General features: G+C 43.5%; 1 protein-coding gene across 2 annotated transcripts in view; it reads right to left on the bottom strand.

The window, feature by feature from the left end:
• LOC136873893 (uncharacterized) overlaps positions 1-8,330 on the bottom strand; it is a 145,434-nt gene extending 137,104 nt beyond the window's left edge. Inside the window, exon 1 of one of the 2 annotated variants that reach the window (XM_067147214.2) lies at positions 8,220-8,330. The gene's annotated coding sequence lies outside the window, so the exon portion shown is untranslated. Of the gene's footprint in view, positions 1-6,141; positions 6,271-8,219 lie in introns of those variants that run through there. The other variant, XM_067147215.2, reaches the window with a different exon arrangement.
• Between the last annotated feature and the right edge of the window lie 5,904 nt (positions 8,331-14,234).

Below are 14,234 nucleotides of genomic sequence, written 5' to 3'. Positions count from 1 at the left end.
TTGTAATACCGGAGCCGCATTGTGAAAGTGACGTGATACTGTTGGGTAAATATGTGTTGAATTCGAGGTGATTTGCACGAGTGTTCGAGACCTCGGTTTATTGTACACGTACTTCCTAGTGGAGTGTTCTTGTGTCCTTATGAAAGGAAATGTCACGCCTGTTAATGGTGGGCTGTCGACCTCATGTGGAATGGGGAGCATTTCGTCTGCCCCCTGCCACCAGTTGTGTTATTTTGTGTATGTCCCAGCTGTGTGGAAAGCAAGGGCTTTTTGAAGTAAAGAGAAAGAGGCCTGTTTGACGGCAAAATATGCGATTCATTCAACACGCCAGAGTAGTGTATTTATTAACAAATGGCCCGGCCGATAATGCTAATGATTGCTCGTGAATAATTGTTAATTGTTCGAGTATAATACAGACAGGGATTACAGGACCCCATCTTCATCGCAAGAGATTGTCAGTTCGATGCTCAACGTAGACATTGGAGGTTTACGGCGTCTGAAGGAAGATCAAAGTGCCTTACATATCTGTTGCATATCATGTATGATCTATGTGTCCTTTATGTCATGTGTGGTTGTAAATAAGGTCAGTGGTGATTCTGTCCATCAGCCTGTCGATGTCTATAATAGCGAGGGTCGGTTCGAACCCAGGTGTTGTTTCATATGAGTGCATTTTTCTTTTACGTCTTTTCATTGGGAAATCTAGGTCTTCATTAGAGTAGGGATTGCTCAGACACGTTGTCGGTGCATGTTAGTTTTATGTGTTAGTGATAATATAGCCTCAGTGTTATCATAAAATTTCCATTCGCTACATGTCACGATACATCGCTTCGCGATAAACGTACTCGTTTCTATCAAGCATAATGGACAGATGTCCATATAAGAATTCACAACAAGTATGTGTAGTAATGTATTTCATTAGTGTGTCTTAATGCGCCATTTCCCATCATCATTAAGGTTGAATAAACCGGTTTGTGAGTTAAAATTTTAATTCGAATGTGTTATCATTGTAGTTGAGTATGCCCGTCATCCTACCCTGTACGCCTTTAAGATATTGTTAGATAAGCGCCTATTTTAATATAATTTTGACCCTTGTGCGACCCTGTAGATCCTATGCCGCTGCCTTAAAGGGTAGGGGCGGGTGTAGTATGTATGTATGTGTGTATGTATGTATGTATGCATGCATGTATGTATGTATGTATGTATGTATGTATGTATGTATGTATGTATGTATGTATGTATGAAGGTTGGGGCAAAGGTCATTGCAATATTTTTTCTTGCAGATACGTATGTGAGCGGACCACAAACTGCTATTTGTCGCGTGGAAGCTATGCAAGCATAGTGTCTATTCACAACAACAGATGGCTCTGATTGCCGGTAGTAGCACATGTCCCCGTGCTCGTCGGTTCTTCTGACGACGTGAACATTTCTTTACGAAGGAGGCTGGGCGCGATGTGCCGGCCTCCCTTTTTGGAGAGCGCTGTGAAATCAGTTGTGTGGCGAGCGTTGTGCGACATTGAAGTAATCTGTTTTGAGCAGTGCGTATACAGTAAAATAGCCGTTCTCCCGCAGAGAAATGCTAGAGAATGTCACAGTGAATTGGTGGAAGTCCTTGGCAATAATGCCTTCCCATACCGTACAGTAGCATGGTGGGTGAGCAACAACGTGTGGCAGCCGGTGATCAGTAACGCTCGGGACGACCTGACAGTGTGCGGACCGACGTAGTACGAACGGTCATCGAGCAGCTCCTGGAGGAAGACAGACGATGGACGTTACTGTAGTTAGAGTGGACAAGTGGCATCGAGTAACTCACCATCCACAGGATATTGCGGACAGAGCTGCAACTGCACAGAAATGCATCGCGGTGAATACGGCATGTACTGACGGAAGTTCGAATAATAATGAAATTTTCCTTTACGTCCCACTAACTACTTTCACGGTTTTCAGAGACGCCGAGGTGCCGGAATTTAGTCCCGCAGGAGTTCTTTTACGTGCCAGAAAATTTACCGACACGTGGCTGACGTATTTGAGCACCTTCAAATACCACCGGACTGAGACAGAATCGAAGCTGCCAAGTTGGGGTCAGAAGGCCAGCACCTCATCCGTCTGAGCCACTCAGCCCGGCTGACGGAAGTTCAACGGTGGATGTGAAATGCAACATGCTCCGACCACCTAGCACGCTGGCAACGGGACGGCGAACACTTCCTGTCACGAATAATCGCCATCGATGAATTTTGGTTCAGGGCATATGAGCCGGAACTCAGCCGTCAGTCCGCGAAGTGATGACATGCCGGATCACCAAGGCGGCAGAAGTTCCGTCAGAATCTTTCCCCCGTGAAATTGATGGCGATCGTCTCGTATGATGTCAGCGGTGTCATTGTGTGCCACTTCGTTCCACATGGCAGAACAGTGAGAGCAGAGTACTACAGGGACTTCCTGGTGCGGGTGCGACTTGGCGTTCGCAAGAAACGTTCGGATCTTGTGGACAGTGCAATCATACTGCACGACAACGTAAAACCACATAAAGCAGAGTGCGTGCGGCGGCAAATGCGACGCTGGGAATGGGAACAATTGGAGCACCTGCCGTACCCTCCTGACCTTTCACCCTGTGACTTTCATCTCATACGAAAGGTAAAGAAACCACTTACGTGGTAGGCAGTTTGCGACACAGTAGTACATTGCCAGTGCTGTGCGACAACAGATGACACGATTGTCACTATTGTATGTTTCTGCGGTGGTTGGAAGTGGTGTGTTGTCTGAATATTATTAAGAGGAAAGTGGTGGAACAAACACTAACAGCCAATCTCTGAGCCAGAAGAAATAATTATACGGGATCAGAATCTCATACTTAAAAACGTGGCGCGCTAAGCAGCCTGCAAGCGCCACATCCCGAGTGGAACCGAACAGAGCCGAGGTGTTCCGAATGGCTCTACACCCTGCGTTACCGAGCAGAAGTTCCCGAGACACAGTCCAGCTTAGTTCATGAACCGAAGAGAGCCGCTCCCAGCTATAGTTCGTGGAACGGAAGAGAGCCGAAGTGTTCCGAGATTTTCCGAATTGCTCCACATCCTGCGTTCCCGAGACACAAGTGATTCATACACGGTGCGGTGGTATTAAGTGCCTCCCACATCTTTGGCAGCGTGTGGTAAAGGTTGCAAAGGACTACTTTGTGCGCCTTTAGACCCAGTTTTTCCATGTCAACTGTATGTGTGTTGTTCTGTAATGTAGATGTGCTGGGCTGTAATTATTTTGCACCATGAAAACAGTATTGTACTGTATACTACCATAATAAGTATGAGGCACAATGTTCATGTGTTCTTCAATGTCCACACATGTAGTTCCCATCTCGTCATTTCATCTGTATATGTCGCATTTTCCAACCGGGCTGGCATCTGCAAGAAAGAAGGTGGTTGCAATGACTTTTGCCCCAACCCTCATCCCGTTTCTCTACGAGACACAGTGGTCCAGTATTGCAATCTAACGCGACAGAATTATTTTATGCTATAAAACACAAAAACGAGTCAATGAAACCGTTAGGGACTATACATAGCCTAATATATTCTTTATCATAGGAGCTGTTAAAATACTACACAATAAAACTTGTATTCATAGTATCTTATTTACTTATTTAACAATGTGGCAACATAAAACCAATATTCCAAAGAACCACTTAAAGACGTAAAGTGTATGAACTACAAGGGGGTTGATCTTGGCTGGCTGCTAAAAGTTCGTGCATTTTTAATAAGCGTTTATCAGCCAATGAATGCAGTCGAAGTGAGTGGTTGTCTTCCAGTGTAAACAGTTTCGAGTGTGATTTCTTACAATAGATTATTTAAAAGAAGGTACTTTCTGTACCGTACAATTTTGTATTATAACATACTCGTTAAGGGGGATTTGGCTCATTTGAGATAAGACAATAAAACGTGCGTGATTCAGAATTATATGTGACATATACAAGGCTGCGAAAGTTTTTCTATGTGTTTTTTCTTTTTGCTATTTATTTACGTCACACCAACACAGATAGGTCGTATGGCGACGATGGGATAGGAAAGGTCTAAGAGTGGGAAGGAAGTGCCGTGGCCTTATTTAAGGTACAGCCCCAGCATTTGCCTGGTGTGTAAATGGAGAAACCTCGGAAAACCATTTTCAGGGCTGCCAAAAGTGGGGTTCGAACCCACTATCTCCCGGATGCAAGCTCACAGCTGCGAGCCCGTAACCGCACGGCCAACTCGCCCGGTCTAAGTGTTTCTATGAAATACTTTCATTTTCACCAAAAAATACGTAATCCGTAGAAGATATGATATGATTTTTTTTTTTTTTTTTTTTTTTTTTTTTTTTTTTTTTTTTTGCTAGTCGCTTTACGTCGCACCGACACAGATAGGTCTTATGGCGACGATGGGACAGGGAAAGGCTGGGAGTTGGAAGGAAGCGGCCGTGGCCTTAATTGAGGTACAGCCCCAGCATTTGCCTGGTGTGAAAATGGGAAACCACGGAAAACCATTTTCAGGGCTGCCGACAGTAGAGTTCGAACTTACTATCTCCCGAATACTGGATACTTGCCGCACTTAAGCGACTGCAGCTATCGAGCTCGGTGATATGATATGATATGATATGATATGATATGATATGATATGATATGATATGATATGATATGATATGATATGATATGATATGATATGATATGATATGATATGATATGATATGATATGATATGATATGATATGATATGATATGATATGATATGATTTTTTCTGCTTGAACCTGTTACGCTCATGTATGTGTTTATTAGGCAGCTGATCGTATGAGAAGAGGTTTTCTGTCGTATTATGCACTGGTTCCTGTGATTATGACATTCAAGCGCTTGCACTGGAGAATTACCGCAAAGAAACTGCTGAGTTATACGTATGTTTGCATAACTGTTACCCAATGCCCGTAATTGTTCACAAAATTTTGATACATGGGCCACCAGTAGTTAAACAATTTTTACTACCAATCGGAAAATTGTATTAAGATGTCCAGGAGTCTAGACAAAAAGAATACATCAAATTCTTCTTAGTTTATTAGTATCTTAAGATCCAATAATTACTTCGTTAAAACCAGATAAACCCTTCAGACGAAAGTACTAAGTAGATCATGAATTTAAGGAATTGTTTGGGGGTATCAGATCATCCATCTACATCTTCAACAAGTAGCCAAAAATACACGAGTTCAGACTATCATCATGTCACACGGAGTTTCGGGCGATACTGACTCAGAATGAGGACCTGGACACTGTAAATTAATTTGACATACATCGGCGTCTAGGTTCATGATTAACCATAGTTGAATTTGAGTTTAGTTCAGTTTTAATGTTAGATTAATATTATGACGGGGCGGGAACCAATATACCATCAATACAAATGTGATAGTGTAGTATTTTAACGGCTCCTAAGATAAAGAACACATAAATGTATAGTTTCTAATCATTTCGTTCTGTGTCGGTGCGACGTAAAGCAAGTAGCGAAAAAAAAAAAAATCATTTCGTTGACTCATTTTTCTGTTTTATTGCATAACATAATTTTGTCGCGCTAGATGGCAATACTGGACCACTGCGCGAGGTTGGGTATGAAGTGAGATGAATCTTCGTAACGAGTTTTTATGACCGGATACTCTTTCTGACGTCAACCTCATCAGAAGAGTTAATGATATGAAACCCGGTTCCGGCACAAATAGCATCAAGGGGTCTGCTGAAGGCTTAGCGTCACCATCCGACGGTCGAATCACCAGCAACAGCGGCACTGCGGATAGGTCAGGAATTGAATCCAGGCTTTTGGCACGCAATCTAGTAATCAGAAATTGTATACCACCACTTCCCCTACCCAGTCACGTGATTGGGAGTGTAATGGGAGCACACAGTTGTGTTTCAAGGCGACTCAGAGCGCTGAAGTTATCTCCGTTATCAACCGCTCCCAAAAACCTGCTCTTTCTGTTTTGATCATTTCTCAACGTAATGTAATCTCAGCTGGTAAGAGATGTAAATTACATTGCCAGCAAAAAACAAAAACACAACACAGCGTTAGGCTTATCACTTGGATGTTTTCAAATAACATGAATTTAATGAACCCAACATTAAGTTATAAAATACAATAAATCTTCTTCACTCACCGCTCTTTCTACACCTTGACAGGATCGCGGATGTAAACTGTGTTTCACAAGTGATACTGACTGTTTACGGCTGGATGCGCCTCCTGACACCAATCCTATGAGGAGGGATGTTTTCAGCATCGCTTGTTTCTGTGACGTAAGGTAGTGTGATGTGGTATGTGTGTACAAAGAGATATCTACAGGAACAAACACAAACATCCAGTCGCCAAGTCGGAGGAGTTAGCCGGGAGTGGAACCGGAGAACTTCTGAGCCGAAGGCAACAATGCTAGTTGCTTTACGTCGCACCGAAACAGATAGGTCTTATGGCGACGATGGGATAGGAAAGGACTAGGAGTTGGAAGGAAGCGGCCGTGGCCTTAATTAAGGTACCGCCGCAGCATTTGCCTGGTGTGAAAATGGGAAACCACGGAAAACCATCTTCAGGGCTGCCGACTGTGGGGCTCGAACCCACGATCTCCCGGATGCAAGCTCACAGCCGCGCGCCTCTACGCGCACGGCCAACTCGCCCGGTGGCAATAATGCTGACCATTTCAGTCAATGAGCCGGACATAAACTATAATCAATATAAAAATATAAATTAAATTATAATTAACGTAATTGTGAAATATATTGCAGGAACTACTTTACACTTTCTTTTGGCCGGCATGTGAACATTTATTCTTAAATGCAGTATTTGGACAACAAAGTGAGAACTTACATAGAGTGGTACTTCCTATAATATTGATTTGTCCGGCTGTCAGCGCTGTAGCCTTGGGTTCAACGGCTCACTGTTCGCTGCTTCATTGCGATAGGAAAACAATGCGTGGCGATGACTCACATTCATGCTAAGACAAACACAGCGGGCGAGCGGTCGGACGTGACAGGGCTTACTCTATCTTTAAAGAAGTCCTCATCTATAGAGGAGATTACGCAATAATATCATAAAGCTGACCTCGTTGGAGCAGTCAGTTAGCCGTCCTTCAGCTCCATGATAGCGGGTTCGATCCTAGCTGAGGGCAATGGTATTTAAGGGTATTTAAATATAACAACTCCGTGTCGTTGGTTTCCAGCACATTAAAGAACTCCGCAGAGGGGCGTAGCCAGTGGGGAGGGGGGGGGGGGTACTGGCGGTTAATACCCCCTCCCCTCCATGGAATGTTTCAAAAATAAAATAAACTTTTTTTTTTTGCTATTTTGCTTTACGTCGCACCGACGTCTTATGGCGACGACGGGATAGGCCTAGGAATGGGAAGGAAGCAGCCGTGACCTTAATTAAGGTCAGCCCCAGCATTTGCCTGGTGTGAAAATGGGAAACCATGGAAAACCATCTTCGGGTCTGCCGACAGTGGGGTTCGAACCCACTATCTCCCGATTACTGGATACTGGTCGCACTTAAGCGACTGCAGCTATAGAGCTCGGTGATAAAATAAACAGTAACTGAGAATAAACAGTAAACTAAACAAACATTCAGAGACATAGTAGTAGAAGCAACAGATCTCTTGAATGTATTTTCTAAGAAACATTGACAATTGGATTTAGATTGTACACTGAACATACCATTTGCTGTAAAAATGTTGACCTTGTTCGTATTGTTCTTGTTTTATATTTTAATGTAAGATTTTATAGTATTAGCATAATTCACTTGCATCAGTGCCCTTATAATGACAAACATGCATGCGCATCTATCAGCGTTTTGTAACTATATCCCCCCCCCCCCCTGCTACGCTACTGCCTAACACACAACATATCAAAGTACTAACCAACAACACAAACATGCATTTGTTAATACATCTCCCCACATGGCGGTGGCATCCGACCCTAAAACAGGAATTAATCCACATACATCATTGCCGATGGCCAAAAAAGACTGTTTGTTCTGGAGATTTGAATAACCGCTGCTAGACCTACGTTAAGCTCCCTCAACATGCATTGTATTATGTCTTAAGCACATCTGGATATGCCTCGGCTCTGCCTGTAGCGTGATACTCGTGCAGGTCTCTATTCTAGACTTGACCCACTGTACAGCGAGTCAACGAGGACTTTGACCCGCTGCTGACATCGATACGCACTAACTTAATGCTGATTGTGATGTTATTACCTTGTTTGCAGATTATAGTCCTTGAATTGCCGCTGGAGGTTGCGATGTTGTGTTGAATAAGTCACTGAAGGAAGGTTATGTTCAAAGAAACGTTGCACCTCTCCAGGTCGTATATTACAACTAATTACGCAACTCGTGGCTTGGGCAGTTAAAAGAATTTACGATTACTGTTCTCAGTGACGTCACTAACTGTAACCTCTACGCTGGGATGAGTAGTGTTTACGTCTGTGTTTCGCTTGTGATCTGAGCGCCCGTTGTGCCGACAAGACCGGTTTGGTCTGCAGTCATTGGCACCTGCCTGGAACTGCCTACTTTGTCTTGTCAATCAAGCGACCCACGTGAGAATATGCTTCTCACTTCCGAGATACGTGATTTCATCGAAAATGATGAGTGTATGCCTTCTCGTCTACATGTTAAATGCAATTTATTTCATTTTAATGTTTCTCCAGCGCATAATATCATTATACTTACGAACTGTAGAAGTATTGTGAAGAAAGGAATATAATTAATTTAATAGATGCATACTTACCAGGCATTGTAATAGGAGTTTAATCATGGCTGAGAAATGATATAATGGATGCAGAAATTTTCTCACGAAACTGGAACAGGATATGAACGGTAGGAGGGGGAGTATTCATTCTGGTGAAAGAAGAATTTGTATGCTACGAAAAAGTTAAAGATGACAAACATGAAATTCCAGGTGTAAGGCTCATCTCTAAAGATAATAAGCAGTTTGGTGTTTTCGGAATGTATAGACCTGGAAAGGGTGGTGCAGACGCTGATTCGAAATTATTTGGTAAGATAATCAGCTATGGGGGAAACGATATGGAAACGAACGTGATTGTCGCGGTCATCTCAATTTACCAAATGTCAATTGGGAAAGTAATGCGAACGACATGAAGCACGATCAACAAATGGCAAATACGTTAATGTGGTAAGGACGGCTGATTCAGAAAGTGGTGTAACCAACTAGAGGGAAGAATATTCTGGACGTGTGCTGGTAAAACCAGATGAGCTCTATAGAGAAACCGAAATAATAGATGGTAATAGTGATCACGAAGCTGTTTTGTGATTTTATTTTCTCCAAACATTACGCGTTCCAGTTTTTTAAAAAGAGTTTCGTCCTGTTCACTAATTCAAAAAATTGGTATAATCCACGAAAACTGTATGGAACTTGCCCTTTGGGTGTCGTAATACCTGGTCTATATCGTTAAATAGGTTATGAATAAAGTTGATCTCCCTACTCTGAAGCCAAATTGTTGGTCCGGTAATAAATTGTCAATATCAACCACAAGTCTCTTGGTAGGCAGATATGAATATACTGTACTTTGAAGATGTTACATTCTAAGGTTATTCCCACGATATGATTTAGAATCCATTGTTTCCCCTTTTCCTTTATAGAGGACCATAATCGTTGATTTTTTCCACTCTTCCGGGATTTCACCTGTAGTTAGACACTTGTTAAATAACTCGGTCCAAACATATCTTAGTAGTTCTGAGAAATCTTTCAACATCTCATTAAAAAACCCACCAGGACCAGGTGCTTTTCCATTTCTTGTTTTATCTAATGCTGCACCTACTTCATCTATTGTGAACTGAGGAATGTCATCAGTCTTGGATGGTATTATTTTCTCCTGTGAGGTGTTTGCGCCTGCTACGTTCAATATTTGCGAAAAATGATCTTTCCACCTTACCATTTGGACTTCGCCAGGGGTCCTGGTGGACTTTCTTCTTAGAGCCAAGAAGGGGTCTTTACACGCCTCTTTTGCCACATTTAAAGCTTGTCTTTCTACAAATTTCACCTTCTTATCCTTCAATAGTGTTTTATATTCTTTCCTTATCCTCACATATTCCTCCAGATAATAATTTCGTGTGGCTATTTCTAGCCGGGTGCAGCTCTTGTAAGGCAGACCCACCGATGGGGGTGGGCGGCATTTGCCATGTGAAGGTAACTGCGTGTTGTTGTGGTGGAGGATAGTGTAATATGTGCTGTGTGATTTGCAGGGATGATGGGGACAGCACAAACACCCAGCCCCCCGAGCCATTGGAATTAACCAATGAAGGTTGAAATCCCCAAGCCGGCCGGGAATCAAACTCGGTACCCTCTGGATCAAAGGCCAGCACGCTAACCATTTAGCCATGGAGCCGCACATTCCTACAGATAGTTATTTTCGTTATGTAGTTTGGCCTGATGTAGGGCGACCAACGTCTTTCTTTGCTGTAGGTAGCATTCAGAATCACACCATGGCTTCGCCCTATGGTCTGTGAGTAACTGGTATCGTGGCCGATTTGAGTGCATTTCTGATAGTGAACATAGTAAGGTTGATGTCACCGTCGTTTCATCTCTTCGAGGGCTGGTGCGTTTTCAAGTAATACGTTTGGGTCTAGTTTTCGTGAGAGTCTGAACGTAGGCTCGGTAGGATTGTCAATAACATTCCCTAACAAGAGATTGGTGTGGACAGGGATGTGTTTGGTAAAAAGAGTGTTTGATGATTGCCACAATCCATGTTGGTGTTTGATAGTGATGTGTTTTCCTCGGTAAAAGACTAAATCTATCCTGCTCGTGCCATTGTAAGCAATGTGTGTGAATTCCTGCTGCTTATTTATAAGGTTGTATCCTTCTCTCATGACGTTGAGCATTATTGCTGTTTGTTGGTAGGTTTGTCTATTCTGCAATAGAAATCTCCTGTGTCTTCAGTTGTGATTCCAAAAGTGATGTACACTGACTGACAGAGCAAATGCAACACCAAGAAGGAGTGGTTCGAAAGGGATGAAAGTTGGGGAAAAAACAGAGACGGCACGGACGAATAATTAATGTTTATTTCAAACCGATATGCAGGTTACACAATGCGCACGGCATCGACTCAGTAGGATGTAGGACCACCGCGAGCGGCGATGCACGCAGAAACACGTCGAGGTACAGAGTCAATAAGAGTGCGGATGGTGTCCTGAGGGATGGTTCTCCATTCTCTGTCAACCATTTGCCACAGTTGGTCGTCCGTACGAGGCTGGGGCAGAGTTTGCAAACGGCGTCCAATGAGATCCCACACGTGTTCGATTGGTAAGAGATCCGGAGAGTACACTGGCCACGGAAGCATCTGTACACCTCGTAGAGCCTGTTGGGAGATGCGAGCAGTGTATGGGCGGGCATTATCCTGCTGAAACAGAGCATTGGGCAGCCCCTGAAGGTACGGGAGTGCCACCGGCCGCAGCACATGCTGCACGTAGCGGTGGGCATTTAACGTGCCTTGAATACGCACTAGAGGTGACGTGAAATCATACGCAATAGCGCCCCAAACCATGATGCCGCGTTGTCTAGCGGTAGGGCGCTCCACAGTTACTGCCGGATTTGACCTTTCTCCACGCCGACGCCACACTCGTCTGCGGTGACTATCACTGACAGAACAGAAGCGTGACTCATCGGAGAACACGACGTTCCGCCATTCCCTCATCCAAGTCGCTCTAGCCCGGCACCGTGCCAGGCGTGCACGTCTATGCTGTGGAGTCAATGGTAGTCTTCTGAGCGGACGCCGGGAGTGCAGGCCTCCTTCAACCAATCGACGGGAAATTGTTCTGGTCGATATTGGAACAGCCAGGGTGTCTTGCACATGCTGAAGAATGGCGGTTGACGTGGCGTGCGGGGCTGCCACCGCTTGGCGGCGGATGCGCCGATCCTCGCGTGCTGACGTCACTCGGGCTGCGCCTGGACCCCTCACACGTGCCACATGTCCCTGCGCCAACCATCTTCGCCACAGGCGCTGCACCGTGGACACATCCCTATGGGTATCGGCTGCGATTTGACGAAGCGACCAACCTGCCCTTCTCAGCCCGATCACCATACCCCTCGTAAAGTCGTCTGTCTGCTGGAAATGCCTCCGTTGACGGCGGCCTGGCATTCTTAGCTATACACGTGTCCTGTGGCACACGACAACACGTTCTACAATGACTGTCGGCTGAGAAATCACGGTACGAAGTGGGCCATTCGCCAACGCCGTGTCCCATTTATCGTTCGCTACGTGCGCAGCACAGCGGCGCATTTCACATCATGAGCATACCTCAGTGACGTCAGTCTACCCTGCAGTTGGCATAAAGTTCTGACCACTCCTTCTTGGTGTTGCATTTGCTCTGTCAGTCAGTGTACATTCCCATTATCGATAACGCTGTGGTTCTGATTACAACTGTGTTCTCTTCTTTTATTATTTCTTTTATTTTCCCCACTGTTGATTTCAGCATAATAGACCACCTCCTAATGGTCTACCTCTTATCTTCGATTTTGTACATGAATGCACTGAATAAAAGCCTGGGATGTAAAATGGTTCTGTTAAAAAGTTTATGTAGTTATTAGTATGTCTATGTTCAACCGAAAAATCACACGTAAATTGGATTGTAAATGAAGGGCACAGATCTCTGCACATGGTTATGAAGGTATTTAGAGGCTACAGTAAGGATGTAAAAGAGAAGGCATATAAGTCTCCGATAAGACCCCAACTAGAGTATGGTTTCAGTGTATGGGTCCCTCAAAAGAATTACTTGATTCGAGAACTGGAAAAAATCCAAACGAAAGCAGATAGATTTGTTCTGGGTGATTTCCGACAAAAGAGTAGCGTTACAAAAATGTTGCAAAGTTTGAGCTGGGAAGACTTGGGAGAAAGAAGACGAGCTGCTCGACTAAGTTGTATGTTCCGAGCTGTCAGTGGAGAGATTGCGTGGAATGACATTAGTAGACGAATAAGTCTGAGTGGTGTCTTTAAAAATACGGAAGGTCATAATGTAAAGATAAAGTTGGATTTCAAGAAGACAAATTGGGGCAAATATTCGTTTATAGAAAGGGGAGTTAGGGATTGGAATAACTTACCAAGGGAAATGTTCAATAAATGTCCTATTTCTTTGAAATCATTCTAGGAAAGGCTAGGAAAATAACAGATAGGGAATCTGCCACGTGGTGGACTGCCCTAAGTGCAGATTAGCAGTGATTGATTTAAGTGGAAAAAATCCAATGAAAAGCAGCTCGATTTGTTCTGAGTGATTTCCGACAAAATAGTAGCGTTACCAAAAAGATGCAAAGTCTGGGCTGGGAAGATTAGGGAGAAAGGAGATGAGCTACTCAACTAATTAGTATGTTCCAAGCTGTCACTGGAGAGCTGGCGTGGAATGATATTAGTAGACGAATTAGTTTGAGTGGTGTTTTTAAAAGCAGGAAAGATCACAGAGGACAAATTGGGGCAAATATTCGTTTATAGGAAGGGAAGTTAGGAATTGGAATAACTTACCAAGAAAGATGTTCAAAAATTTTCATTTTCTTTGCAATGATTTAAGAAACGGCTAGGAAAACAACAGATAGGGAATCTGCCACCTGGGCGACTGCCCTAAATGCAGATCAGTAGTGACTGTTTGATCACAAGATGAAGATAAAGTTGGAATTTAAGAAGACAAACTGTGGCAAATCTTCGTTTATAGGAAGGAGAGTTGGAGATTTGAAAAATTTACCAAGGGAGATATCGATAAATTTCCAAATTCTTTGCAATTATTGAAGAAAAGACTAGGAAAACAACAGATGATAATCTGCCTCCTGGGCGACTGCCCTAAATGCAGATCAGTAGGGATTGGCTAGTGACTGATGTTCAATGAAACTAAGATATGAATGTAAACCTGGTATTATAAATGGCCCATTTATAACCACTATTAATAATGTCCAGGATGATGGCCATTACGTAGGTATCTCAGAAATGAGCCGACGGATTTCTACAAAAAATTGAGAGAATTTCCCATGATTCTATTTCAATTATTGTATGGGTTGTTTTAGTTGGCGCAAATGAAGTCGTAACTGAAAGACAAACGGCCGTTCTACTATGTTTATTTAGAAATGACCTAATAATTTTAGCTGTGACATCAGGGTAGATCTCTATTTCTTTAACTTAAATGTCTACCGATATAACATGTGATCGGAGAGTTGAATACGAAATACCAAACTTAATGCCGATCTCAGTGGCACAGTCGGTGAGTCCTGGTCGTTCT

The sequence above is a fragment of the Anabrus simplex genome, chromosome 5 (assembly GCF_040414725.1).
Source record: "Anabrus simplex isolate iqAnaSimp1 chromosome 5, ASM4041472v1, whole genome shotgun sequence".
NCBI classification, from domain to species: Eukaryota; Metazoa; Arthropoda; class Insecta; order Orthoptera; family Tettigoniidae; genus Anabrus; species Anabrus simplex.
This window is presented reverse-complemented; position numbering and strand designations above follow the sequence as displayed.